At 38.1% G+C, this 26,826-nt stretch overlaps 1 pseudogene; it reads right to left on the bottom strand.

Moving 5' to 3' along the window:
• Window positions 1-1,822: 1,822 nt before the first annotated feature.
• LOC133783996 (NADH-ubiquinone oxidoreductase chain 1-like) lies at window positions 1,823-2,121 on the bottom strand (annotated as a pseudogene).
• Between the last annotated feature and the right edge of the window lie 24,705 nt (window positions 2,122-26,826).

Raw genomic sequence — 26,826 nt, 5'->3', positions numbered from 1 at the left:
AGTACCTTTGTTCGCTTCTTCTCCACCAAGGATGGATGTAACACCCCATGTCACTATGGATGCTTTCTGGAATGACGACTGACCCTACAAAATAACACGAGTCTTTTCAACGTGTTTTTTCCTCACTCGCACGCTTCATGGGAAAACTTCTAAGGAGGTCACCCATCATGAGACTACTCCAGGTCAAGCACGCTTAACTTTGGAGTTCTCAAGTGATGGGCTACCTTAAAGAAGATGCATCTTGTTGGCATATGTAGTACCCATCAATCCATTTAAGCCTTCTTCAACTGTGTAATCCCATACCTACATAGTCTTAGCATCATCACACTTGACCTTCCCTAGGTGATGTGGGATTGCACAGCTTTTACCCGATCTTTCCCCCTGCGGATCACGGGATTTTGACTGTCACAATCACCCTCCCTTAGGGGTCTGACGTCCCTGTCAGCCACACTTCTAGCTGGTTCAAGGCTCTAATACCATTTGTAACGCTCCACGTCACTATGGGTGCTTCCTGGAATGGCGGCTGGCCCTACAAAGCCCTACAAAATAACACGAGTCTTTCCAACGTGCTTTGTCCTCACTCGCACTCTTCCTGGGAAAACTTCCTAGGAGGTCACCCATCATGAGACTACTCCAGGTCAAGCACGCTTAACTTTAGAGTTCTCAAGTGATGGGCTGCTGAAAAGAAGATGCATCTTGTTGGCATAGGTAGTACCCATCATTCCATTTAAGCCATCTTCAACAGTGTAGTCCCATACCTACATAGTCTTAGAATCATCACACTTAACCTTCCCCAGGCGATGTGGGATTGCACAACTTTTACCCAATCTTTCCCCCTGTGGATCATGAGAATCTGACTGTCACAACGGAAGTTTAAGGATAACTGTTGCTCGGTGGCTACCTAAGGAATCTCCCATTCAATCCGCCCCCCAGCTAGGAGGCATCTACCTCATCCTGATCACAAGGAGAGGTTCACCATGATGGGGGTACTTCCATTTTTTCCCTTCCAAAAATAATGAAAGACATATGGGACCATCCTTTTGTTGCGACACGCTCCTCAAATTTATGGATTCGTAGGACCATCCTACTTAGTTGACTAACTATGATAAAATCTTGTGAAACTAAGTAGTCTATTAGTGGTGCGAAGCGGCCTTGCCCCTTTTCAGTAGGGGAGCGAAAGGTTAGACCTTAGAAAGTCAGTGAACATTGGTTCTTCTATATAGGTATGGCGTTCCCTCGTTGACTCTCCTAACGTCGAGCTAAGTGACTTCGTAACCTTTGCGTAGTGTAGTATAATGAAGGCTACACATTGACGTTCTCTTATCTATTAGCCTAAGCGTCTTCGCTAACTCGCTCACTTACTATACCCTACTATACAATACATTAGTTGGGTAGGCTAACTCAGCCACTTACTTCTACTAATGTAGGGCAAAGTAGCGCCTTTTATTTTTTTTAAGAACCCATTCTCATTATCTTTTATAAGTAAACTAGGCGAACCTATAGGTCCTTAGTAGGCGTTGACCAAGAAGAACATCCAGTTAAAAGACAACGAATCTTTTTATTTATATATATCCAGCTTGACAAGCTACCCTTCCTCTTGATCTGAGGTGCGAAGAGAAACATCTATTTTTTATGACTTCCACTTATCGATCTTGACCCAGAAAAATGACCGACCAATGCCCTATTGATGAATGAAAGAAAGGGTTTATGAGCCCTAGCCTTATAAGCCCACACCTGTGTAGAGTAGATCGTTCAACACCTGTGACACAACCCATTTTTGACCTATTGGTCCTAGTATCATAGGCGACCGAACGATCGCCCCCTAATTACTAGACCAACCAGCTATAATAATTCCATAAACACCTAGCAAAGTTATGGCAAACAAATAAAGTAGCCCTATGTTCGAATCTGACAATACTATACCATAATCAAAAGGTACAACAACCCAAGCAACCAGACTTAACATAAATGTAGCCACTGGAGCAATTCTAAAAAGGGAGAAATTAGCACTACTTGGTGAAATAGGTTCTTTTAGAATCAATTTTAAACCATCTGCTAGAGGTTGTACAATCCGAATGATCCCACTACATCAGGACCCTTTTGACGTTGCACAAAAGCCATTACTTTACATTCAGCTAGCACTAAAAAGTCTACTCCTAGTAAAAGTGGTAGAATTATTCAAAGTATTTCAGCTGGAACAACTATGTAAGTTTTAGACAGAGAGGCGATTTTGGTTTAAATAAGAGTCCATAAATTTGGGTCGCCATCTATCTTAGTTGAGTGAAAATTTTGAGAATTCTATGTCAACTGGAACAATGGGGTAGAAGGAATTTTATCATGTTGTATTGGGAGTAGGGTCTCATTTAGGCTATGGACTCAGCTATGTATCAATGAAGTCGACCATTAATGACTAGTTCGAACACCAGGAGCGATCAGATCAAATAAGGGATTAGACCATGCTTAGAAAGATGAAACAAAAAATTAAATCAATTTAGGCACAATCTTTGTCCATAGTTACAAAATTCTTTGCTGCAGATGACCACTGCCCCAATTGCGCTTTCAAATTAATAGTTCACGTAGCACCTCCTTTTTTTGTTGTTCGAACAAGCCTTGTTACTAAAGAAAACCACATCTAGCGTGGAGATAACGATTTAAATATGGTGTAATGAAATCATGTTCATCATGGCACAAATATTTTGCCAAATAAAGAGAGGGAGGTCCATGAAATTCTTATATCTCATGTGGAAAGAAATGATGCTGCCAAAGCGTGCTGCAAATGAGGCAGCTACGAAGGGCACAAAGCTCGCTCTTATGAAGGAGAAATAAAAGAATCGACGTTGTTACCAGAGTTGCTAATGAAAAATCAATGCTCTTTCGACCTCCAACCACCATGATGATGTAGCTGTCTCCTCTTTATGGTGTGCTAAGCTACACGGATGAACATGCCAATCGCAGGAACTTCACAGTGGAAAAACTGCTACACGCCCTTAAGTACCTTCGCTGCCACAACCTGTTTGTCGAAGATGAGGTTTTTATCCGTCATCAACATGACTGTGAAATGATGAGGCTCGAGAGACCTTGGGTTCGGTTAAGGCTGATGCTCATGGTGGATTTTCCCATCATATACAACCATAGCAGGGCTTATGGCAGGGACTGCTGCTGTTATGTGATTGCAGCACCCGAGAAAGCCCCACGGTTTGACATTTCACCACACGGACCAATGTAACTCATGCGGTCTATTTTCAATCATGATAAAAATGGGAGAGTGATGCTTTTAGTTTAATCTCTAATACTGTGCCATCCACTTTGGCTTCCGAAACATCACCAATCTTGATATCGAACAAAGCTCCCATCACCCTATTCCTGTAGCAAAGGTTCTTTGATGTCCTCAACCCCCTTCCCTCGCGGGTTTGGCTACGCTCTATAACATGCTTCTCAGAGAAAGAATGTAGCCGACTTTGAAGCCCTCATGTCATGATGTTTTAAGATCGTTCCTAGGATTTTTTGCTAAGCATGGTGTTAGCACGACATTCCAAGACCAAACCTGATGTGTTCTCTTAAAAGACATAGCCATCTCTCCCTCACCCTGCAGCTCAAACTCCGCATCCTGATCCAGATCCAGCTACAGACTTACTAGAGCTACTACGCATCCTAGAATTGGGGGAAGGAAAAAAAACCTAAAAGAGTGCATAAAAGACTGTTTGAATCTTCCTAAAGTAGCAGACGACATGAAAGTCACTAAACAATGCTTTAAAACTATTCAATGTGGGCATAGAAAGTTTTCGGGTACCACAGTGAGACAGTGATCCCTACACCCTGAAAAAAATGCCGAAGGACCCACCTATGCTACTACCAAGCCCACTGCTGCCAAGCAAGGGATGGCAAGAACTACAACTTTGATACCTAAATTTATTCACCCAAAAACTTAAGACCAAACCAATCTCATTCTTTTCTTCATTACTGCAACTCTCCAACCGAAGCAGAAAGCTACTGCTCCTACTTAATGCTTTATGTATGATTTACTTAAAATTAAAAAAGATCTCAGTGATTTATTACATCGCTTGCTATGTGACTATAATTAGTTGATAGCAAAACCCAGCTGGGACAATAGATGTGAAAAAGAAAGAAGCAACGTTCCCCTACCGCTCCGTGGTCTTCTCTTGCTTTAGTGCAAAACAACGACTGATATCCCACTTTAGCTAGAACTTACATGGCTTACCGCGCCTATGGTCTAACTAAAATAAAAGTACTTGTCAAGGGCCCAAGCATGAACCTTCACTTACGCATCTAGATAGCAAAGGAAGACACAAGGCAAGGTCTGGACAGCTTTATTATAACATTAGACAAGCGAAACCTCTAAGCTCAGACATCTCAAACTCTGAAACTACCCTTCTATCCATCCTCCGACATTGGAAGTAGAACTACCTGACGGAAGGAGATAGACAGGAAGGGAAGAGGAAGACGGGCATAAAAAGGCTGAATAAAGCTCTCTTGGAGCAGCGTCTAAATGGACCTACAATCACTTCAGTACATATGAAGCCATGAATACATGATAGAAATTCGTTCTATAACGGTAACGCCTTACTACCTTAGAGCCATTACTAAGTGAGATAAAAATGTGCAATTAACTCGCTAATCGAGGTTTTAGGACAAAAGTGTAATTAAACCATAATCAGAGTCATAAACTTGAGAATAAACCTTTCATTGAAAATTAAAAGACATTTAACACTTGGGATCCCAAAAAAACATTGTTTAGAAATATTTACAATTCAAAATATATCATAGTTGACTAAACGACAAAATTCAAGTTTAGTCATCTCCCAAAAACACCCCTGGCCGTGGCAGCCAGGTAGACCAGACATGTATGCGCCGCTCGTCACGCTCACCATACTCAAGGCTGATCGACTTTTCCCATGCCTTTACCTGCACCATAGAGCACCCGTGAGTCGAAGCCCAGCAAGAAAACCCTCATAAGCAGATAATATATGCATATCAAACCCTTAACATATAAACAAGCCATCATCAGGCTATACACGTACGACCATGTCGTCCCAGGCGCTTTACCAAGCCCTAGGTTCGCGGTCTATACCGTAAGGATATCCCAGGTATCCCCTGGGGTCTCGCCCTGGCAACTCGCACTCCGCATGCTAAACGCTGCTCCCGGTCCTTTGCCGTTCCCGGCCCCTTGCTGTTCTCGGCCTTCGCCGTTCCCGGCCCTCGCCGTTCCCGGCCATCGCCATTCCATCATTTATATACACACATAATATAACTAAACAAACATCTAAACACATATAAATTTAGTCTGAGGGCCACGCCCTGCAACACAGTCATATAGGGCCAAGCCCTGCAACACAAGCTCTATGGTAACAGTAGTTTTCTTACCTACGCCCCGAGCTTTCCAGGCACCGATGTCCCAAGCACAGTTCCCTAGTCCGAGCCTCCTCGAAACCCTAGTCACAATGCATTAACAATTTCCACCATCAAGTTCTAGTCCATTAAATAGCTTTAGATTATGATTCTAGTCTCCGGAACATTGAATTCTATCAATCCGGGTGATAAAATCCTTCCCGAGCCTTAACTATCGAATTCCTGAGCTTAAAACCCCTCTAGAACCCAAAAATGCTCTAAGTGTCGCGGCCCTAAGGACTCACGCCGTGGCCCCCAGCTCAACCCGAGGCCCTGCCTCAAAATAGCCCACACGCGCCGCGGCCCTTCCTGAAGGGTGCCGCGCCGCGCCTTCAATTCCAGACGTCCCAAGTTCTAAGGGGCTGCGGCTCAGCAAGAACAGGGTTGCGGCCCAACCCCTTGAACCCAGAAAATTCCTCCATTTTCTCTCTTCAAACCCAGTCAATTATCCATAAAAATCAACCTAACAATCCAAACATTCATCACAAAGGTTCTAACTCAGTCTCAGCATCAAAACCTAACAGAGACTAGCCCCAAAACTCAGCCAAGCATTCAAGAACAAATCTAAACTTAGCTCACATGCGTACCCTGAAACATCAGCAGAAATTCAATATAACTCATCTATTTAAGAGCTTACCTTTGCTTGATTGCACCTCCAAGTGATGCTGAGCAATTCTCCAAGTTAAAAGCTCAACTCCTAGCTTGATTTGCAAAGCCTCCCCTTGGTATGGTTGAGAGAAAACAAGAGAGAGGAAGGAGAGGTTTGGGTCAGTTCACAATGTTATGAAAAACTTCTAATGTTTTGTTTTATTAAACTTAGTCTCTAAGGTTACCTCAAGGCTCGGGGTACCAAAAACGTCCCCGATGGCAAAATGGTAAATTTCCTCAATATTCCCTTCTAGACATTCTAACCTCAAATATATCTCCAAATATTTATTTCCATAACCTGATAACCCCATAAAATGACTAACACTCGATTTACCCCTCAACCCACCCCGAGTCGGATTTTGGACCCTGTTGTGACTTTCTAGCTAACTGCTCCCTAGGACTATCTCGGATCGTGCAACACAGATATATCACAAGTATATCACAATTATCATGTTTATACCCTCAACGGGCTAAAATTACAATCATGCCCCTAATAACCAGACGGGGCCCACATGCATATTTAATTCACCTAAACATGCATCACTAATCACATATTCACACAAATTCACATATTAAACAATAATTCACTTATTACCCTCCAGGCACGCTAATCAAGGCCCCTAAGCCTTATTAGCAAATTTGGGTCGTTACAATAACAATTCAAGACAACAAGAAAAAAAGAAAATGATAGCGATCAGTTTGGGAGTGTCACGTGGGGGGGAGGGGGTGAGAGCTGAGCCCAGACACTATGCTTTTCCCCCAGCTTTCCCTCTAGTAAAATAAAATCTTGTACCCCCGAGGCATGAATTAAGCATATATTTGATTGCTGTTTCTTTCAATTGAGCATCAATACTTTTGGAGTATCTCTTTGTAGGCGTGCAAAACAACTAAGCCATTGCTCTTCGGGGCAGTGAGGTGGACAGTCCCTTACTCTAGCTTCAGAGGAGCATCTTTGCATGAATCAATACTAACACCTCAGTCAGCTGACCTTCGATTTCAGAGATTAGAGTAGAAGAACTCCATAAAGACGGAGAAAGGTTTTGCCGAAGCAAATGCCTTAGTTCTTCTTCATCTTTTTGGTATTTTCTTAATTATAACATAATAATAATAAGCAAGTACACTTTCCCATTTTTATTTATGATTTTTCTTTTTCATTTTCACTCGATTCATAAACTTCTCTCAACCTAATTCGATTCTTTTTTCGACCCAACCCCGGAGAGGCGAGGCTATCACTACTAGAAATATAGGCTTTTACTTCGGTTTTTATAGTGAGCATACAAAAAAACTGAAGTAGAAACATTTTCAAACTCTTTTACTTCGCTTTTGAAATTGGCGCTCTGAAAAAACTACATACTACTTCACTTTTTTTTAAAAACAAAGTGAAAAATTCAAAGTGAAGAGGGTCGTGTTTGGTTGCACAAGCCCGTGACTTATGTTTAGAGATAATAAGGATGTGAAAAAATTGCCAAGCCAAACGCGGCCCTTGTGCACCTTTTACTTTGGTTTTTAGGTCAAAACCAAAGTAGAAAGTGCACTTTCCACTTCGGTTTTTACCTAAAAATCGAAGTAAAAGGTGCACAACCCATATGTTCAAAGCCCCTTTTCCTAAAAACCGAAGTAAAAGGGTTATATAACCCTCATCCCCAACCTGAACGGTCATATCCCTCAAACCCTTCTCTCTTCTCTGTGCAAAAAAACCCCAAAAACCTCCATTAACAACCGTGAGCCAACACCCATTTTCATTCTCCAAACCCTTTTTTTTGCTTTTTCTTTATTTCTTGCTACATTTCTTCATTATAAACCGAAATATAGTCCAAAAATCTTTTTTTTTTAGAGGAAAAAAAACACTTGGCCGTGGGTATTTTCTCCATGGTTTCTTGGTGATTCTTGCCGGATTTTGACCGGAGTTTTGTCATTGCAAGGTGATTTTGAGCTTCAAAACAGGTATAGATTACTAAAATATGGTTTTGATGATAATTTTTTATTTTTCTATATTTTTTTTATTATTCCGAATTGTATAATTAATATTATTAATATTTTGTTAACTTTTCTAATTATTTGTTTATTTTGTTAGGTTAAATAATGTGAAAAAAATTAGGTTTATTATAAATATATATGTATATTAGTGAATTTTAGAAATTGTGACAATAGATAAATTTGATTTTTAAATATTTGAAAAAAATAAATAGCTTGAAGATGATCAAATTGTTGTTCATGAGTTTCTTTAACTAGTTTGATTTTTTTATTTATTGGTTTGATAATTAATTATGTAGTTTACTAATTATGTAATGTTTTAGTAGGGTCATTGATTGAGTGGTGAACTTTGTTGTTCATTTCGGGTGAATTGAAGAGTAATATTGAAGGTTAGTTATTTTTTATTTATTTATATTACTACAAGATTTTTGTATAAAGATAAGGCTAATTAAATCATGCATATTAGATTTAGTGAAAGTAATGTTTAAAAATTAGTGAACTAGGCTCTGAGAAATTTGCGTGCTGTGGTGATATAAGGATGGATTCATTTATGCTTGATTATTGTGTTTGTTTGTGTTGTTGTTATAGGAAATTTTGAAATTGCGGTATGCTATAGAAACAGAGGATACTCTACCGAATTTTTTAAAATTTTTATAAGACTAGAACCTAATAATGATGGATTCTTCTATGCTTGATTATTGTGTTTGTTTTAATTGGTTTTATAGGTAATTATGAAATTACGGTATGCTATAGAAACAGAGGATACTCTGCCGAATTTTTTTAAAATTTATAAGACTAGAACCTAATAATGATTGATTCATCTATGCTTGATTATTGTGTTTGTTTGTATTGGTTTTATAGGTAATTATGAGATTACAGTATGCTATCTCTAGGGGCTTGCACCTTATTATAGGGAAATGGGGGAAGGACGAACTTCATTTGGTAGTTGTGGGGTATCGAGTCATTGGTAACACCACCTCATTTCAGAACCAAATCAAAACCCAACTCACTTAAATGTCCTAGCGAGGGGTATTGAGTTGGGTTGGATGCGATCCCCTCCCATGAGAAAGAAGGGAGCCTAGCAGCCTTTTTCTGTTTACTCCAGATCGAATTCCTACTCTGATTTAAGAGGCTTTTCCATTTTCCTTATCTTTCTTGTCTTTGAACTTCCATGAAAAGAATTTGAAATACGTATATCTGGTACTAAATAAACCGCCTTTGCTAGCCAACCCCTATGTCTTGGTACTCTACCCTCCCATTTATAAGAGAGTGGTAGTTATCACCAGAAGCATGTGAAAGCAGTGAGTTGAGTAAGGACTATCAACAAAGCTTCACACAATTAAAGACTAACACACTGTAACGTCCTGGTTACTCCAAGACCGTTACTGTGAACTTTAAACTGTGCTTAACTCGCTAAACAAGTCGTTTGGTTATAAACGTGCATCTAGGTGTCACTAATAGGCTAAGGTGAAAAATCTCGATCAAAAGGAAAGGATATATTTTTATTTAGAACGTAAAATTGTACATGGGCCCATAAAAGCGTTTACAAGTTATTTACAATCCAAAATGGTCATTACAGTGTAAAAATTACAACCCGCCGACCTAAGCGGCAAAAATAGGGTTAACCCCTAGTTCCCCTGAGAAACACCTTGGCCGTGGTGGTCAAGCGGCCACATATGTACACATTGCCACTTAAGATCTCCACTCAAGGCTGGGTGAGCTTTTCTTTCCCTTTACCTGCACCACATAGCACCGGTGAGCCAAGGCTCAGCAAGAAAACTCATTACTGCATGTATACAATAACAATTGATGATTATGATAATCATACTGGGCTTGTAGCCCAAATCAGATAAGTGAAGATCAATAGAGATTCTGATAATCATGCTGGGGCTTGCAGCCCAATCAGATAAGTGACTATTAAGTCATACTCTGAATAGATGACTAATAAGTCTATCTCTAGGGCTTTGAACCCTAATAAGATAAGTGACTAATGAATAAGTCACGAACTTGAATCAGATAAGTGACTAATGAGTGAGTCACGAACTTGGGCTCCGAATGCTTAGCCATGTGACGATACAGTCACCTGGGCCTTTTGGCTCTGTCCCTAAGTAACTAGCCTTTAGACTAGACAAGCGCTTTTGTTTTCATCGAACTTAAGGTCGGTCAAGCATTTCATGCTTATGATGATAATGCTTATGTCGATTAGATCTAATCTTTTCGGCTTACGTTAAACACGCTAATGCCGTTCTTGACTCATAAGCCAATACCATACGACCAGTGCTTAGTACTACTACCGAACTTGATTAATAAGTCACAGCTTCACAATCAATACTGACACCGTTGCCGATTCTGACTAATAAGTTAGTACCATTCACAGATAAGCAAGACTGTTAAGCATTTAATATGCAATCAATGTCCACATATAAAGCACGCAACATGCCTCATTAATAACCATGCATGTCACATACTGGGTGCATTTTTCTTACCTTTGGTCCGAGCGTGAAACAAGTTAAAAACGACCCTTGAGAACGATCGATCCTTTGATCCCTTAGCGGTCACCCAATCATAACCAAATATGGAACTCCATCAATAAAATCAATAATAAAAGGTTCATGATCTAAAACCTCACTCCTAGGACCTCGAATCGTACTCAAACGGTTAGTAGATTCGATCCCGAGCCTTAGGAATTGAAACCCTGTACCAAAAACCCTCAAAAGTACCCAAAATAGTACCCTGGAAAAATAGGGTAGCGCTACAACGCTGCCCCCCAGGCGCCATAGCGCTACAAGCAGGGCTGTTATGCCCTGAATAGTGCTGTAGCGCCCATCCTTGGGCGCTATAGCGCTAGAACAAGGGTGATTCAGCCCTGGTTTTACCCCTTCGAGTTCTCCAATTTCCAAACTTCGAGAACTGATTCCAAACCTCAACCAAACTCATAAATGAACCCAAAAACCCATTCTACAAGTCCTAGGCATCAAAACCCAATCAAACTTCGCCAAAAACTTCATTGAATTCTCAACTATCCAATCCAAAATTCTAGCTGAAAACTAATAGAAAATAAGGAAAAAACCAGAGTTTCCATGGTTAAAATATTACCTCAAGCTCAAGATTAAACCCTCTTCAATGGTAGAACATAATCCTAGACCCTCAAGACTTGATTCCTTAGCTTGAATCCTCAATTGGAGCTTCAAAATTCCAAAGGAAAAAAAAGAAAAAGATGATCGTGGGAGAGGAGAAGGAAGGCTCTGTTTTGCTTTAGCTTTCTACAGCCTTCTAGTTCATATATAACCTAAGGTCAAATGACCAAAATGCCCCCAAGCTTAAGTAAAACCCTTTTAAAGCTAGCAATGGCAAAATCGTCCTTTCCCGCCTATCTCGTTAATTATAATTAATGTCCTCCAATTCCCATTATTCTCAATATTCTCAAATAGTAATGAATCATACCCCATTACCCTATAATTATTGGTAATGTTCTAATCATCAAATTACCCCGAGACTCACCCCAAGCCCCGAAATTAACCCCGTTATGACCAAACCGCTAACTTGCATTCAAAGATCGTCTCATGTCGAATAACTCGAACATATCCACATAATAATGTGGCCCCATCCATAATTCACTAACATGCATGAAAATATACAAATATGCCCTCAACGGGCCAAATTACCAAAATGCCCTTATAATGAAAAGTGGACCCACATGCATGCATTTATCATCATATAATAATATAATTCACATAATCATGCATATAATCATTTAATGGCATAATAAATCAATTATGGCCCTCCCGGCCTACTAATCTGACCATTAAACCTCATTAGGGATTTTGGGGCATTACACACACTGTTCACTTCTGTACTTCTCCATCGCCAAAACACAATGACTTATGCAATTCATTCAACATATTACAATTATAAATAACTTGCTTAATAATTATAAACAATGCTAAAAAAATATTCAATTTATTCACGCGACCATAGGGCCACCCAAGTGCGCACCACACTTGTTTCATTCAAATAGATGTAGGACCGGACAAGCATAATCCGCGCTCTAGTCCCTTTTAAGCGGCCATAAGGTCGTACCAGTGCGTATCGCACTTCCAGGTATAAACAAACATACATTACATACATAACTTAACTATGTAAAGCACAGTTACTCACACTCCAATAAACAGTTCAAGATAGAGTCAAAGCTAGTTCAATCACAAGGGCCCAAGCCCTAATTTCAACAAGGGTGCAGTTTTCTTACCTTGAGTTCCGTGCGGATGACAATACGGCCTCAAGTATGATCCTGATCCCGAGCCTTGCGGTAATCTAGTCACAACATATTAATGGATATCCATCAAGAACTAAACCAATTAAAAGCTTTAAGATTGAGTCCTAGCCTTCTGGACCTTAAATTATACTAAACCGGGTAGTGGAATCCTTCCTGAGCCCTTAGGTTTGAGTTCCCCTACTCAAAAAACCCTTTTGGCTAACTTTCCCATTTAGAGCCGTAGCGCTCTACAAGTCAGAGAGCCCCCCAAACTATCTCCCTGGACACGAGCCGTGACGCAACCCACCAGGCGCCACGATGCCAAGGTAATTCAGAGGACCACCTCAACCTCTTAGTTCATGTGGGTCGTGACACTCCAAGAACAGCGCCGCGAACCCATAAATTCTGTGATCCTAGAAATTGCAAACCGACCCAAAACTCATAAAACCAATCCCAAACAAAATTTCAACCATTTAAGAGCCTAAACCCGACAATAGATTAGTAATACAACCCCTCATCACCTTATAAACAACAATAAAATGCTCCAAAACCCAACAAAACCTCAAAAGCCAGAAATTGACTAAACACCTTACGAATACCTAAAAAGGATTAAATCACAGCTTCTTACCTCTTAGAGTTTGAACTCCTCATTGGATTCCCAAAGTTTAGCAGCTTCTAATCCTTAAAAAATCTTTCAATTCCACTAAGGGTTGCCTCTAAAATCAATTCTTCAATAGTCTTCTTCTTCTTGGAGTAAAGTAGGGTGAGAGAAAGAGAGCAAGGGGGAGAGCAATTTTTTTTTTCTTCTTTCTTTTTTGAGTTTACCTGATGTTGAAGGCTCCTAACTGACTAAATCAATCCATGGGCCTGAAATGACCAAAATGCCCCAAGCCTAAATCCTTACTCTTTAATGTCGTCAAGGACAAAATGGTCATTTGACACCACTTTCCTGCTAAACCTCGAATTTCACTTAAGATTCCCAATTGATCCCACTAATCTTCCAAACACTAATATTTTCCCCCAATTAAAACTCATACTCTAATATCCCTTGTAATTCACCAAATTACTAAAATCACCTTGAGCCGAGTATTAATCCCAACATGACTTTTCTGCCAAATTGCTCACTAGGATCGCCCCGTGCCACACATCCCAAATATATCCACATAATAATGTGGTCTCACTCACAAAGCACATATAATTATAATTGTACCCTCAACATGTCAAAATTACAAAAATGCCCTTTTTCACCAAACTCATATATAGTCATATTATAATACAACTCATATATTTCACATATATAATCACACAACCACATATATAGTATTAGATGTGATTATAATGTACAATCACATTTAATACACATAACCATGCATAAATAGTCACATTATAATACAAGTTATATATTTCACATAATCACACATATATTCAATTAAATTCATATATAAATCAATTTATGCCCTCCTGGCACGCTAATCAAGGCACTAAGCCTTATTAGAAAATTTGGAACATTATAATTAACTAGCACAAATAAATCGATACAAGGATAAAGTTGGAATTCTAGATTAACCAACAAGGATAGAGAGTTGGAATTTTTTGCAAAATAGTTTCAACCTCGCAACCTTGAAACTAGACTCAAGGATGAGGAAAAATTACTATCACTAAGCAGGAAATGACTAGACTAACGAGACTACATGTCAAAAGTATTTTTAAAAGCAAAAATACATGCTATAAGTAGTATTCGACCTTGAATATAATGAGGTTGAAAATGAGCGATCAAATGAACTACGTATGATTATATGAAAGTTTGAACTTTTGCTCAAACATGTACTTATGTGAGTAAACAAGTATAAAAGCAAGCCCTTAGTAGTAAGCTCAAAATATTTCGATACAAAAATTTGATGCATAATATTAAGGCAAAAAGCTACAAGTAGATAAGGTGCTAAAAGATTTTTGAGATAGAAAATAGAAAACATAAAAATACTATTAAGTTATATAAACATTCACAAGATAATATAAGTAACTCAAAATCGAGCTATAAATTGTGTTAGCCCTAAGGGCATCAAAATAGATGATTACAGTTATCTAAAAAATAATATGGGTTATAGCCCATGTTTGAATCCTCAAGGATTGGTGGCTTCGGCATCCCCCGACTCCTGAACAGAGAGCTTGGCGTCCTCCTCCAGTCGAATCTGTCATCTCTCCAGATATTCCTCCTCTTTGGCGGCAAGAAAGATGGTGTCAAGGTCAGGATTCATGGCCCAAATTCGGTACATGGCAGATCAATGACACTATATATTTTGGCCTTGAATTCTTCCAGAAGATGAGTCTTTTCGCCTTCCATGACCTCAAAGGTGGTGGCCTTTTCCTCATCGAGCCTGGCGTTGAGCTTCTAAACTCGTTCGAGCTCAGTTGTTTTGGAAGATAGTTCTAGTGTTTTTGTCTCCAGCTCTGATGGTTTTGTTTTTAGCTCTGACGTTATTGTGTCCAAATCCTTCCTGATCTCCTCAATTTCTTTCCTCACCTCTTTGAAAGCATTTTCAGGTTGGGTTTGAGCAGCCTTGGCATCATAAACATGCCCAAGACTGGTGGCTGCTTCATGGCTCAAAATTTGGAACTGAAAAATGAAGTTTAAAAAGCCATGCATAAAGAAAAAACATTTTAGGAAAGCAAAGATGAATAAAAATAGTTTCGAATTCATCAGACAATAATACTTAATGAGGTGAGTAGCACTCCGGTCTTATCAAAAAGAGTGGTGGCATTGTGACAACCCCTCAAGAACTCCCAATGAGGACCTCATAGATTGGTGCATGCACGTCCCATGTGGGTAAGGGCCTTTGAACCGAGCTCGACACTAGAGGTGCCAACCACATTGTCAACCATGACTTTAGACTCTTGGGAAGATATGGTGCATTTTTGGGCTAATATTGGTGTGGGAGTAGAAGGGAATTTCTACCCTTTGCTGGGAGCTTTGCCAGGAGCAGGAAGGGGAGGAGCAGTCAAGCTTGGAGCAATTGGAGCCACGAATTGTGACAGAGGAGGGTTTGCTAAAGGAACAACGGCAGGACCTGAAGAGACAGTGGGAAGATCCGAGGTTGCGGGGGTAATCTCGGACCTCTTAAGTATCTTCGATGGCGTGATAGTCTTCGAAGATACCCTGCCTCGTTTCAAACCCTTTGAGATGATGGGTTGGTTGAGCAGATTATCGAGATCGGAGTCCATCTCACCTACAAAAGGAAGATAAACATTAGTACTTAACCATGGTGGTGGAAAATATGAATGTACTTCTAAATAAAGAAACCTAACTAGAAGATTCTCTTGGGCTCGAACTTGGAGTCCAGGATATTCCTACATCTTCAAATGATTCTATGGTAGTTCTTTCTTGATAAGTAGGGGACAACCTTGATAGATCCCTATAGTCATTAGTCCCATGCTGGACATCTATCTCTCCCCAAACCTCGTTTACATTATACATAGTTTGGAATTGACCTAATTAGCTCATCCTTATGTACTTTAAAGTCTACCCTTGACCAGGTCATCAAATTGTTCTGATGATCGTAAAAAGGAACTACAACATTGGGTTCTTGTTTTAAAAGGGTAGAAGACCACAGTGACATATCGAGCACAAATTTACCTCCATCAGACGAGCTTGGAGATGCCTCGTCCTAAGCTTCAGTCCCTGAGCCTGAAGGTTTGATTAATCGGGGAATAGAGGCTCGAGAGCTTGAGCTCAAATGTTTCTTTCTAGGGGGAAGTTCAGTGGAAGGGATAGGGACATCTTCCCATCTGGCATACTTACGAGTCCCAGCATCGTCTGTGGACTCGCCTTCACCAAGGAGACCACAAAGTTGGAGCTTGTCCTCGTGAAGGAGGTAGTTAAGGGACCATTTTCCTTACAGGAGCTTCAAAATTTTCTCCCGGTGGTCCTTCATATCCTGAGTAGGCTTTGGCCGGGTATAGTTGGCTGCACAAATAACTCGAATGAGCATTTCAAGCTCTAAATGAAAGAATTAAAGAGGAGAATTGTGAGAGAATACTTACGGATTCTCTAGAATGAATAAAATCTGGACGGGTCGAGCCCATTCGTCAAGAAGAATATGGTCTTGAAGTTCGAGGGGTTGTTAGGTATGTCCTCGAACAACATCTTCTCCCTTGGATAACTCGACAGATAATAGAAGCCATCCCCACCTTGAGCTCGGGTAGGGTTGATATTTAGGCAAAAGAGATATAGAATCTCATGTGCTGAGGGTCCATATCACTTCTCCTCATGATATAGTGACCTTAACGTCGCTTGGAACCTATACAAATTGGACTGGAGCTGGAAGGGGGCTATACCGACAAAATCGGTGAACTTTCTGAAGTATTCTTTCAGAGGCAGGAGCACCCAACTCGCATATGATCACATCTCCAGGCCACGAGGTTAACTTTTCTCTCAGGATTGTCCTCCCTTAGAGCAAAACAACTCATTTCCTTGGAGTTGGGGTGGTTGGCACACCAACTTGGCAGACAACTTTAATTTGTGATGGGACAGGGTTTCCGATATCTGTCTCATGGACGCAATGGAGCTCTGGTAGTGTTCAACCTCGAAGAAAGAACTCTCCAAGGTGGGGATAGAAGAAACCTTGAGGGTAGACAATGTGGTTGGTTGGCTTGAAGAACTCTCCATAATTTTGAAGGAGAGTCTGTCTGGGGAAATGCTATTGTAACCCTACAGTTAGGATTTAGTGGGATTTGACAAATCTCGAAGTCTAGATCAGGATACACGGAAAACCATAATCTCCTTCTCTTCCATTCTTTAACCTCGGTAATGTGACGATGTAAGTGAGCTCAAATTTCTTCACGTTCGAGGCACTCCTCATGTTCCCGAATCAACCATTGATTTTGAGTAAACAAAGATTCAACTCAAGGAGACAGTGGGTGGTAAGAGATTGCAAGCTCGGGCCCCCACCGAATCTCTGAAGACTACATCTTCTAACAAGAAAAAAAAGGGTGAGGGCCCATGTTGGTCAAACTTATATAGGATCTTAGTTATTTTCAGGTAAATCATATACTAAGCAAATTAATATAAGAAAACCTAGAACATGTTTCTACAATTAAATTTAAACAGAGATAATGATAAGAACACTTACATTATATGCATCGGAATGTATTATTCCTTCCTTTAGTTTCTCTAACCCTTGTATCCTTTCTGTCGCACGGTATTACTAAGAAACTGAACCGATCTTCAAATTTCTTCATAGCCTTCCAAAGTATCTTTAGAATCACCTAGACTAGAGTGGAAAATTCTCAACACATGAGATAGATACAAAGAAAATAAGAAGAGAATATTGAGGCTTAGAAAAGGACTTATGTTGTGATTGACCAAGTCAAAAATGATAAAATGAGATTACAAAGAATTTGGGTTTTAATTAGGGCATAAAGCCCTAACATCCCATCACTTAGAAAGAATGGAAAAAAAACATCTTGATAACTTGAGCTCGCAAGCTCAAGATAACGATATAGAATGATTTGAGATTGAAGGCTTGAAATAGCGAGGCTATTTCTATGCCATAACCGAGCTGTTATATGCTCGATGCTTTAAAAGTGATCCCACGTGGAGTGGGAAGATTACTTCCAATATGGGCTATCTCAATTTTCTAGGAAGAAATGGGTAGTTACCCAAAATGGGGATATCATGGGTTTGTGTGTGTAGAAACCCTATTCTAAAGCCCTAAGTCTTGTTCAACACGAAACCCACGACTACTACACCCAGAAAAGGTGCCATTTTTAACCATATTCATCCTACATGAACATATTTTCATCCCTAAATATCATAGAAAACAGACCAAAATTCCCATTTTCCCCATAAATCCCCAAGAACAGAATCAAGAATGCCAAGAAAAAAAATGCATAACAAAGAGAAAATCAGAAACTTACATGTTGGAAGTTGATGAGGAAACTGGAGTATCGGTTGGTAGTATTTGTGCAAAGAAATCCTTGGGAACTCGTTTTCAAATGGAGATCGAGTGGGAAATTGAGGAATTTTGGAGATATCTTTCTTTTTTCTTGAAGGAAGCATGCAAGAAAACACTCTGATTTTGATTGAAAAGTTGAGAATGAAAGTGAGGCGAGGGAAGGAAAGAGAAGGATATGTTGGGATTAATGCCCTTTAAATCATATGTTTTGAACAATGTTTTATGAAATAAATAATTGAAATGAATTTTTGCATATATTGTTTGTTTATTATTATTATTATTAGAATAATATTATATGATTATCAGAAAATTCCCAAATTCGTTATTGTGACTACAATCTTGTATTGGTAGGAGAAGATTAAGATTATAGGGAACGAATTTAATCAATTCGCAGTAAAACAAACTTATGTGGAATCTTTGGATTAAATATTGTAAGTACGGTTCACTAATATTATATATACATGTAATCTAGATCCGAATTACTAATGTAGTAGGACATCTTAGTGGAGGTACTTTGTATAAAGTGGTTATACATGAACAAGATCCGATATGTTATTAATACTTAATAATATCGTTTACTTTATAAGTATTAATTAAATATATCAATAAGATGATCATATACATATTGATCTTAATCCTGAAGTTATTATGAACTCCTATTTATGTCATATGAGTTCTTTGATTCACTCGTTATGGTTTGTCAGAATGATCAAGCTGAAAACTTTTATTTTGGGAACTCATTGATGTAAATGGTTGGGGACATAATATACAGATATTGAATCTATACCTTTCCGAGAGGAATTGAATATTGGTTCTCTTAAGGGTTGGCTTTTGAAACTGAAAGGTTATTGAGCTCAAATTCATAAATCAGTTTATGAATTAACTCTCACTTGTAAATTTAATGGAACTTAAGGAAGCAAGATATAATTTCAGAGGTTAAATGGTAATCAATTCCTACTTTAATTATGAACCATTAATAGATGATTGAATTGTATGTAGTGATTAAATCGATGAACACTTTTATGATCTAAAAGTACTCAATAAATAAATGTCTATAATTATAAGAGTGCAATCTCATATTTTTAGTGGAATAATATTGAGATTAATAAATTATGGTTGTTATATTAAAGAGTTTTAATTCATAATCTAAATTTATTGGAGCTTGAAATTATAGGTCCATAGGTCCTCGAGATGACTTTATCAACACTATTCAAGGTAAGAGTTGAAATTGGGAAAATCAGGAAAATGACATATTTGGAAGAAATTTGTTATTCAGGGTCAAATATGTAATTGAGACAAATTGATTAATTAATATATTAATTTTTGAAATTAATAAATTAATTAAATATATTTTCGAAACTTAATTTTTAATTAAAATGAAATTTTCGAAAATAACATTTAAATAATTAAGATAATTAATTAGTTTTATTTATTTAAATAATGTGAAAAAGATATTTCTGATAATTCAAATTGGATTTGAATTTGAAATGATATTTATTCTTTAATTAATCTGATAAATAAGCTATTAGGTTTATATATTTTTGAATAACTAATTATTAAATAATAATTAAAAGAAAATTGTTGGAACACATCCCTAAAATCAGGGATGTGTTACACGCCAACTACAGTGCACTGTAGTTGGCGTGTAACAAAGTCCAAGAATAGAACTTGGATATTTCTTTTATTTATTTATTTAATAATTGATTTATAATTTGAATTTTGAATTTTTGAATTTCAAAAATTTAATTAATTCTTTTATAAATTTATCATATGGAAATAGTTTGAAAAAAAATAAGTCTTTTGAAAAAAAGAAAAAAGATCGTATTATTTTCTCTATCCCTAAAAAATGTCTCAGACCTAATATTCCAAGATTTCATGTGTTGAGAATATCTTGTGAATTAGAAAATTTTCCCTACCACTACTCTACGTGCCCACACACGTCTTGAGGTGTAGAGAAACATCTTGGAAGATCCTGGTCTGAGTATTTTGAAGAACTGCTTTGGATTGGATGTTCATTGGAGATACAAAAGATATCAATGATTCTTGATAGTTCTTCAACTGGTAAATCCTCATCCTTTATTTCTCTATGATTAATGTATTGCATGTTAATGGATCTGATTATTTAAAGTTTGTTTAAATAAATTTTTTTGAAATCTCTAGGCCCAACAGCCTGTGTTTTCCGCTGTGCACATGGTAAACCTGTTACCAACAATATATAGGTTGAGAAATGGGATATCGGTAAAAGGATCTGGGACATTAAAATTTGGAATTTGATCCGAGGGTTATCATTTAACCTTGAAAACTGACGACAAAAATGGACTAGTGAAAAGACGTGGGTAGAAGAAGAGTACTTTAGTATTCTCGGTATCCATTCCTACATTGACACGTGTCCACACTCGAGTGTGGTAGGTGGGCACATTTTCTGAAAAAAGAAGTTCAAAAGTTTCCTTCTCACGAGGCTCGAAAAATATACTTTTGAGGGGGAAAAATGTTACACCCCACATTTCGAGATATAAAAAGCATATTCAAAATGTATGCTCATAAGTGTGGAGATTAAATATGTAAATGGTAGTCGGCATGACTACTTACGTTAAATGGTCAGTCGCGTTCAGATGCCATGTCATTCATACCCGAGCCTGTAAGGTGAGCTTGAGGGCAAAGGCTTCTTCAAAGGGTAGTCTCGGCAACCTGACAGTTTACATTGGTCATATTGAGCTTGAAACATGAATCAGGCACAAAAGCGCGTATGCAGCTGTGAAATCCCTACATTCATGGGGATTTAATTTAAACTGTGTAATCAACCCTATTGTTTAGCGATATTTGTTTGCAATTAATGCAATTGATTATATTTTAGTGAACACATTTGTATTTCAAATTCAAACCTGATATATTGTAATATCCCTAAGATTAAGGGAGGATATTTGAGGTACTAGACCTATAAATAGTTTGGACGATGGTCCTTATAGGACACACTCAATTCTTTTATGCAAAAACTATATGAAATTGCTCTAAAAGCTTTGACACAGAAGGATAAATAAAAGTGACTCGTGGACTAGATAGATTTTAACTATCGAACCTCGTAAAAATCTTTGTTCTTCTTTTCTTTCTGAATTGTACATTTGTTTTATTGCTTTTGTTTTAAGTTGACAAAGAACGTTCTCAACATTGCTGATGCAAAAGCGCACTGGGAAAGGTGTTGCGACCTTTCCCAGCGCAATTGATAACTTTTGCTGGTGCAAAAAAACACTGGCAAAAGTCATCTTTTTTGTAGTGTAGTCCAGAGAGAGAGAGAGAGAGAGAGAGAGAGTTCTCTCATTTGTTCATGTGTAGAGAAGCCACCAAATTCAAATTGTGAATATAAACGTAACCCTTTTCTCCCACTTTCTATTTATAATGACTCATTGTTGCCAAATTACCATCCTACCCTTGATCTAAGCTATTCCAACTATTTCGTTAAATCCCTTTTAGTAATTTCGTTTAAACTATCAGTTCTTATAATCCATAATTAACTTATTCCCCACAAGTTCTTTTTATTCTACTATGATCCATATTTCAACAATTCTTGACAATAAAGCCCCTAACACTTGAAGGAAACCGTGACTCGTCACTTTTACACATATCTCGAGCACCTCGATATTTTCCAACATAAAATATATTTCACTAATATTAATATCACATAAACATATAATCACATGACACGTAATTTCATAAAATTACAAAAATACCCCTCAAAAGTATTAAATTACCAAAATGCCCTAACATGCCAACTTACCAAAATACCCATGAAACAGAAAGACTGATATTACAAAAGGATAATTATTATAATGTTTGAATATTTTAAATATTAATAATAAATATTTTTATTTTGAAATATATTTGTTATATTTATCTAAATCAAGTTTAATATAATAATTTATTTTTTGCCAAATGGCCTTTTTTTTTGCATTTGCATGGTCTTTCACAAGCACTACTTCGTGATGGTGAAGAGTCTCAATGTCAACGAATTTCAATTTTGTCACAAAAAACAAGGAAAAGTTGAGGACTGCCCACTTTTAGTAGTAGTTAACTAAAATTAGACACTAAATATATTTAGTTAAACTCTACCCATTATAATCATGAGACTTCCCAAATTACCCTTATTTTAGTACATTATTCTAAGTGTTGTTGTAGTGTGTATTATGTGTGACATATTGTAATTAAATTGGAAATGCAATCTAATTGTAGTGTGTCATATGTGTGACAACTACATTTATAAGATTGTATTCAATCTATCAAAAATTATTCTTTAAAATGTAAACATCAAGGCTTAAAATCTAAACTACAATTCTTTAAAATTTAAATAAAAAAATTTAAAATATAAACCACAATCTTTTAAAATATAAACTTCAAGACATAAAATCTAAATCACTACCCTTTAAAAGTTTAACCTCAAGGCTTAAAATCTAAACCACAACTCTTCAAAATGCAAACCACAAAGCTTAAAATATAAACCATAAAATTTAAACTACGACTCTTTAAAATTTAAACCACAATACTTAAAATTTAAACTACGACTCTTTAAAATTCAAACCACAATGCTTAAAATTTAAACCACGACTTTTAAAATTTAAACCATAAGACTTAAAAGTCAAACCACAAGGCTTAAAATCTAAACCATGACCATATAAAATATAAATCATGATCCTTTAAAATCTAATCTCGGCTCTTTATAACCATGACTATTTAAAATTTAAACCACGTCTCTTTAAAATTTAAACTACAAGACTTAAAATTTAAACCACGACTCTTTACAATTTAAACCACAATGCTTAAAATTTAAACCACAAGGCTAAAAAGTTAAACTCCTAGGCTTAAAATCAAAACCATGACCATATAAATTATAAACTATGATTCTTTAAAATCTAAATCATGACTCTTTAAAATTTAAATCACTAGTATTCAAAATTTAAACCACAACTCTTTAAAATTTGAACTACAAGACTTAAAATTTAAACCACAAGGCACAAAAGTTAAACCACTAGGCTTAAAATCTAAATCACGACCATATAAAATATAAAACGCGATTCTTCAAAATCTAAACTACAACTCTTTAAAATTTAACCACAAGGCTTAAAATTTAAACTACCTCTTTAAAATTTAAACCACAAGGTTTAAAGTTAAATCACTACGCTTAAAATCTAAATCACAACAATATATAATATATACCATGATCCTCTAAAATCTAAACCGCGATTCTTTAAAATTTAAAACATAGTCTTTAAAATTCAAACCACAAAGCTTACAATTTAAACCACAAGGCTTAAAATTTAAACCACAACTCTTTAAAATTTATAGTGCGAGGCTGATAGCTAGAGAGTTAGAAGAGGATATGACCCGAGCTGGTATATAGCTGCTGGTGGGCCAGTTGGCCAATACACTGTTGGAAAGAATCAATGAGGGTCAGTTGGGTGATCCACAGCTGATCAAGATTAGAGAGGATATTGTGGCTGGAGTATCCAGAGATTACACAGTGTCTGATTTGGACTTGTTGAGGTATAAGGGTCGGATATGTGTCCCGGTAGACACTGCATTGAGACGAGAGATTCTAGATGAATCTCATACTACTCCTTATTCATTGCATCCATGCACCACAAAAATGTATAAGGATGTGAGATCGTTGTATTGGTGGCCTAGGATGAAGAAGGATGTAGCGGAGTATGTGGCTAAGTGCTTGACATGTCAGCAGGTCAAGGCTGAGCATCAGAGGCCAACAAGGCTATTGCAGCCTCTAGATATTCCAGAGTGGAAATGGGAAGACACCAAGTCAGCTCACTTTCTACCAGTGAGGACTACTTATACAGTTGATCAGTATGCATATCTCTATGTGAGAGAGATTGTGCACCTCCATGGAGCACCGAGGTCGATCACCGAGGTTGATCGTGTCAGATCAGGACCCCACTTTTACGTCCAAGTTCTGGGAGAGCTTATAGAAGGCCATGGGAACACAGTTAAAGTTCAGTACTGCCTATCATCCTCAGACAGATGGACAATCTGAGAGGACAATTCAAATATTAGAAGACATGCTGTGAGCATGTGTGCTGGACTTCGGTGGATCTTGGAGTAAGTATCTACCCTTGATAGAGTTTTCCTACAACAACAATTATCAGTCGACCATTGGAGTAGCACCTTATGAGATGCTGTATGGTAGGAAATACAGATCTCCCATTCATTGGGATGAGACAGGAGAAATGAGATACTTGGGTCCTGAGGCAGTTCAAAGGACCAGTGAGGCCATTGAGAAGATTAGAGCTCGGATGCTTGCTTCTCAGAGTAGACAGAAAAGTTATGCAGATCCCAAGTGCAGGAACGTGGAGTTCCAAGTGGGAGACTACGTTTTCCTTAGAGTCTCGCCATGGAAAGGGGTGAGAAGATTTGGGAAGAAGGGCAAGCTGAGCCCTAGTTCTGTAGGTCCATTTGAAATCCTAGAGAGGATTTGTCAGGTGGCTTACAGGTTGGCTTTACCACCGGCATTGTCAGCCGTGCATAACGTATTTCATGTTTCAGCTCTTCGGAAGTATGTATCAGATGTGACTCATGTTTTGAGCTACGAAGATTTGGAGCTTGAGGCAGATCTCTCCTATGAGGAACGACCAGTCCAGATACTTGACAAAAAGGACAAGGTCCTCATGAATAAGACAATACCTCTGGTTAAGGTATTATGGAGGAACAACAAGGTCGAGGAAGCGACTTGGGAGTTGGAGTCAGATATACAGAATCAGTATCTCAAGCTGTTCAGGTAAATTTCGAGGACGAAATTTTTGTAAGGTGGGGATAGTTGTAATGCCCAAAAATCCCTAATGAGGTTTAATGGTTGGATTAGAAGGTCGGGAGGGCCATAATTGATTTATAATGCCATTAAATGATTATATGCATGTTTATGTGAATTATATTATTATATGATGATAAATGCATGCATGTGGGTCCACATTTCATGATAAGGGCATTTTGGTAATTTGCCCCGTTGAGAGCATAATTGTGTATTTTCATGCATGTTGGTGAATTATTGATGAGGCCACATTATAATGTTGATTTGTTCGATCTTTTCAGCATGAGACGGTCTTTTAATGCAGGTTAGCGGTTTGGTCATAATGGGGTTGATTTCAGGGCTCGGGGTGGGGCTCAGGGTAATTTGAGGATTAGAACATTACCAGGAATTAAAGGGTAATGGGATATGATTTATTAGCATTTGAGAATATTAGAAATAACGGGAATTGGAGGGTGTTAATTATGATTAACGAGATAGGCGAGAAATGACAATTTTGCCCTTGGTGGCTGTTAAGGTTTTATTTAAGTCTAGGGGCAATATGGTCTTTTGACCTAAGAATAGATATAACCGTTGAAGGCTGTAGAAACTTGCAAAAAATAGAGTACGCTTTCTTCTTCTCCCAAGCACCATTTTTCCTTCTTCTTTCTTTGGATTTTTGAGCTCCATTTGAGGAACCAAACTAGGGAAGTGAGTCTTGAGGGCTTAGGGTTGTGTTCCACCATTGAAGAGGGTTCTATATTGAGCTTGAGGTAAGTTTTTAACCATTAAAACTCTGGTTTTGCTATGTTTTTCTATTAGTTTTCAGCTGAGATTTTGAAGTGGATAGTTGGGGTTTCAATGAGGATTTTGGGAAAATTTGACTAGGTTTTGATGCCTAGGACTTGTATATATGGTTTTGGGGTTCTTTTGTGAGTTTGGGTGAAGTTTAGAATCAATTCATGAAGGTTGGAAATGGAGAAGTCGAAGGAGGGAAAAACCAGGGCTGAAAACCCTGGTTGTAGCGCTACAGCGCCCAGGTATGGGCGCTACAACTCTAGCCAGGGGCCATTCAACTCTGCTTGTAGTGCCGGGGCGCTAGGGGGGCAGCACTACAGTGCTACCCTGCTTTTCCAGATTTCTATTTTAGGCACTTTTGAGGGTTTTTGGCTCGGGGCTTCAATTCCTAAGGCTCGGGATCGAATCTACTCACCGTGATTCGAGGTCCTGGGAGTGAGGTTTAGGTCAAAAACCTTTCATTGATCATTTTTATTGATAGAGGTTATGACTAGGTGATCGCTAAGGAATCAAAGGAATCGATCGTTCTCAAGAGTCGTTCTTGTATTATTTCTCGCTCGAACCAGAAGTAAGAATACTGCACCCCATATGTGACATGCATGGTTATTATTGAGGCATGTTGAGTGATGTATATGTGGACATTGATTGCATATCAAATGCTTAGCAAAACTTACTTACTTGTGAATGGCACTAACTCATTAGTCAGAATCGGCAATGGTGTCGGTATTAACTGTGAAGCTGTGACTCATTAGTCAAGTTCAGCAGTAGTACTGAGCACTGACCGTATGGTATTGGCTTAAGAGTCAAGAACGGCATTGATTTGTTCAACACAAGACGAAATTATTAGATCTAATCAACATAAGCATTGAATGACTCATCATGAGCATTAATGCTTGATCGATCTCTCAAGTTCAATGAAAACTAAAAGCGCTTGTCTAGCTTAATGGCTACTTACTTAGAGTCAGGGCCAAAAGGCCCAGGCGACTGCATCGTGACATGGCTAAGGGTGCGGAGCC

Source organism: Humulus lupulus, chromosome 6 (genome assembly GCF_963169125.1).
Source record: "Humulus lupulus chromosome 6, drHumLupu1.1, whole genome shotgun sequence".
NCBI lineage: Eukaryota > Viridiplantae > Streptophyta > Magnoliopsida > Rosales > Cannabaceae > Humulus > Humulus lupulus.
The sequence above is the reverse complement of the archived record's forward strand: the minus strand, read 5'-3'. Positions and strand labels throughout refer to the sequence as shown.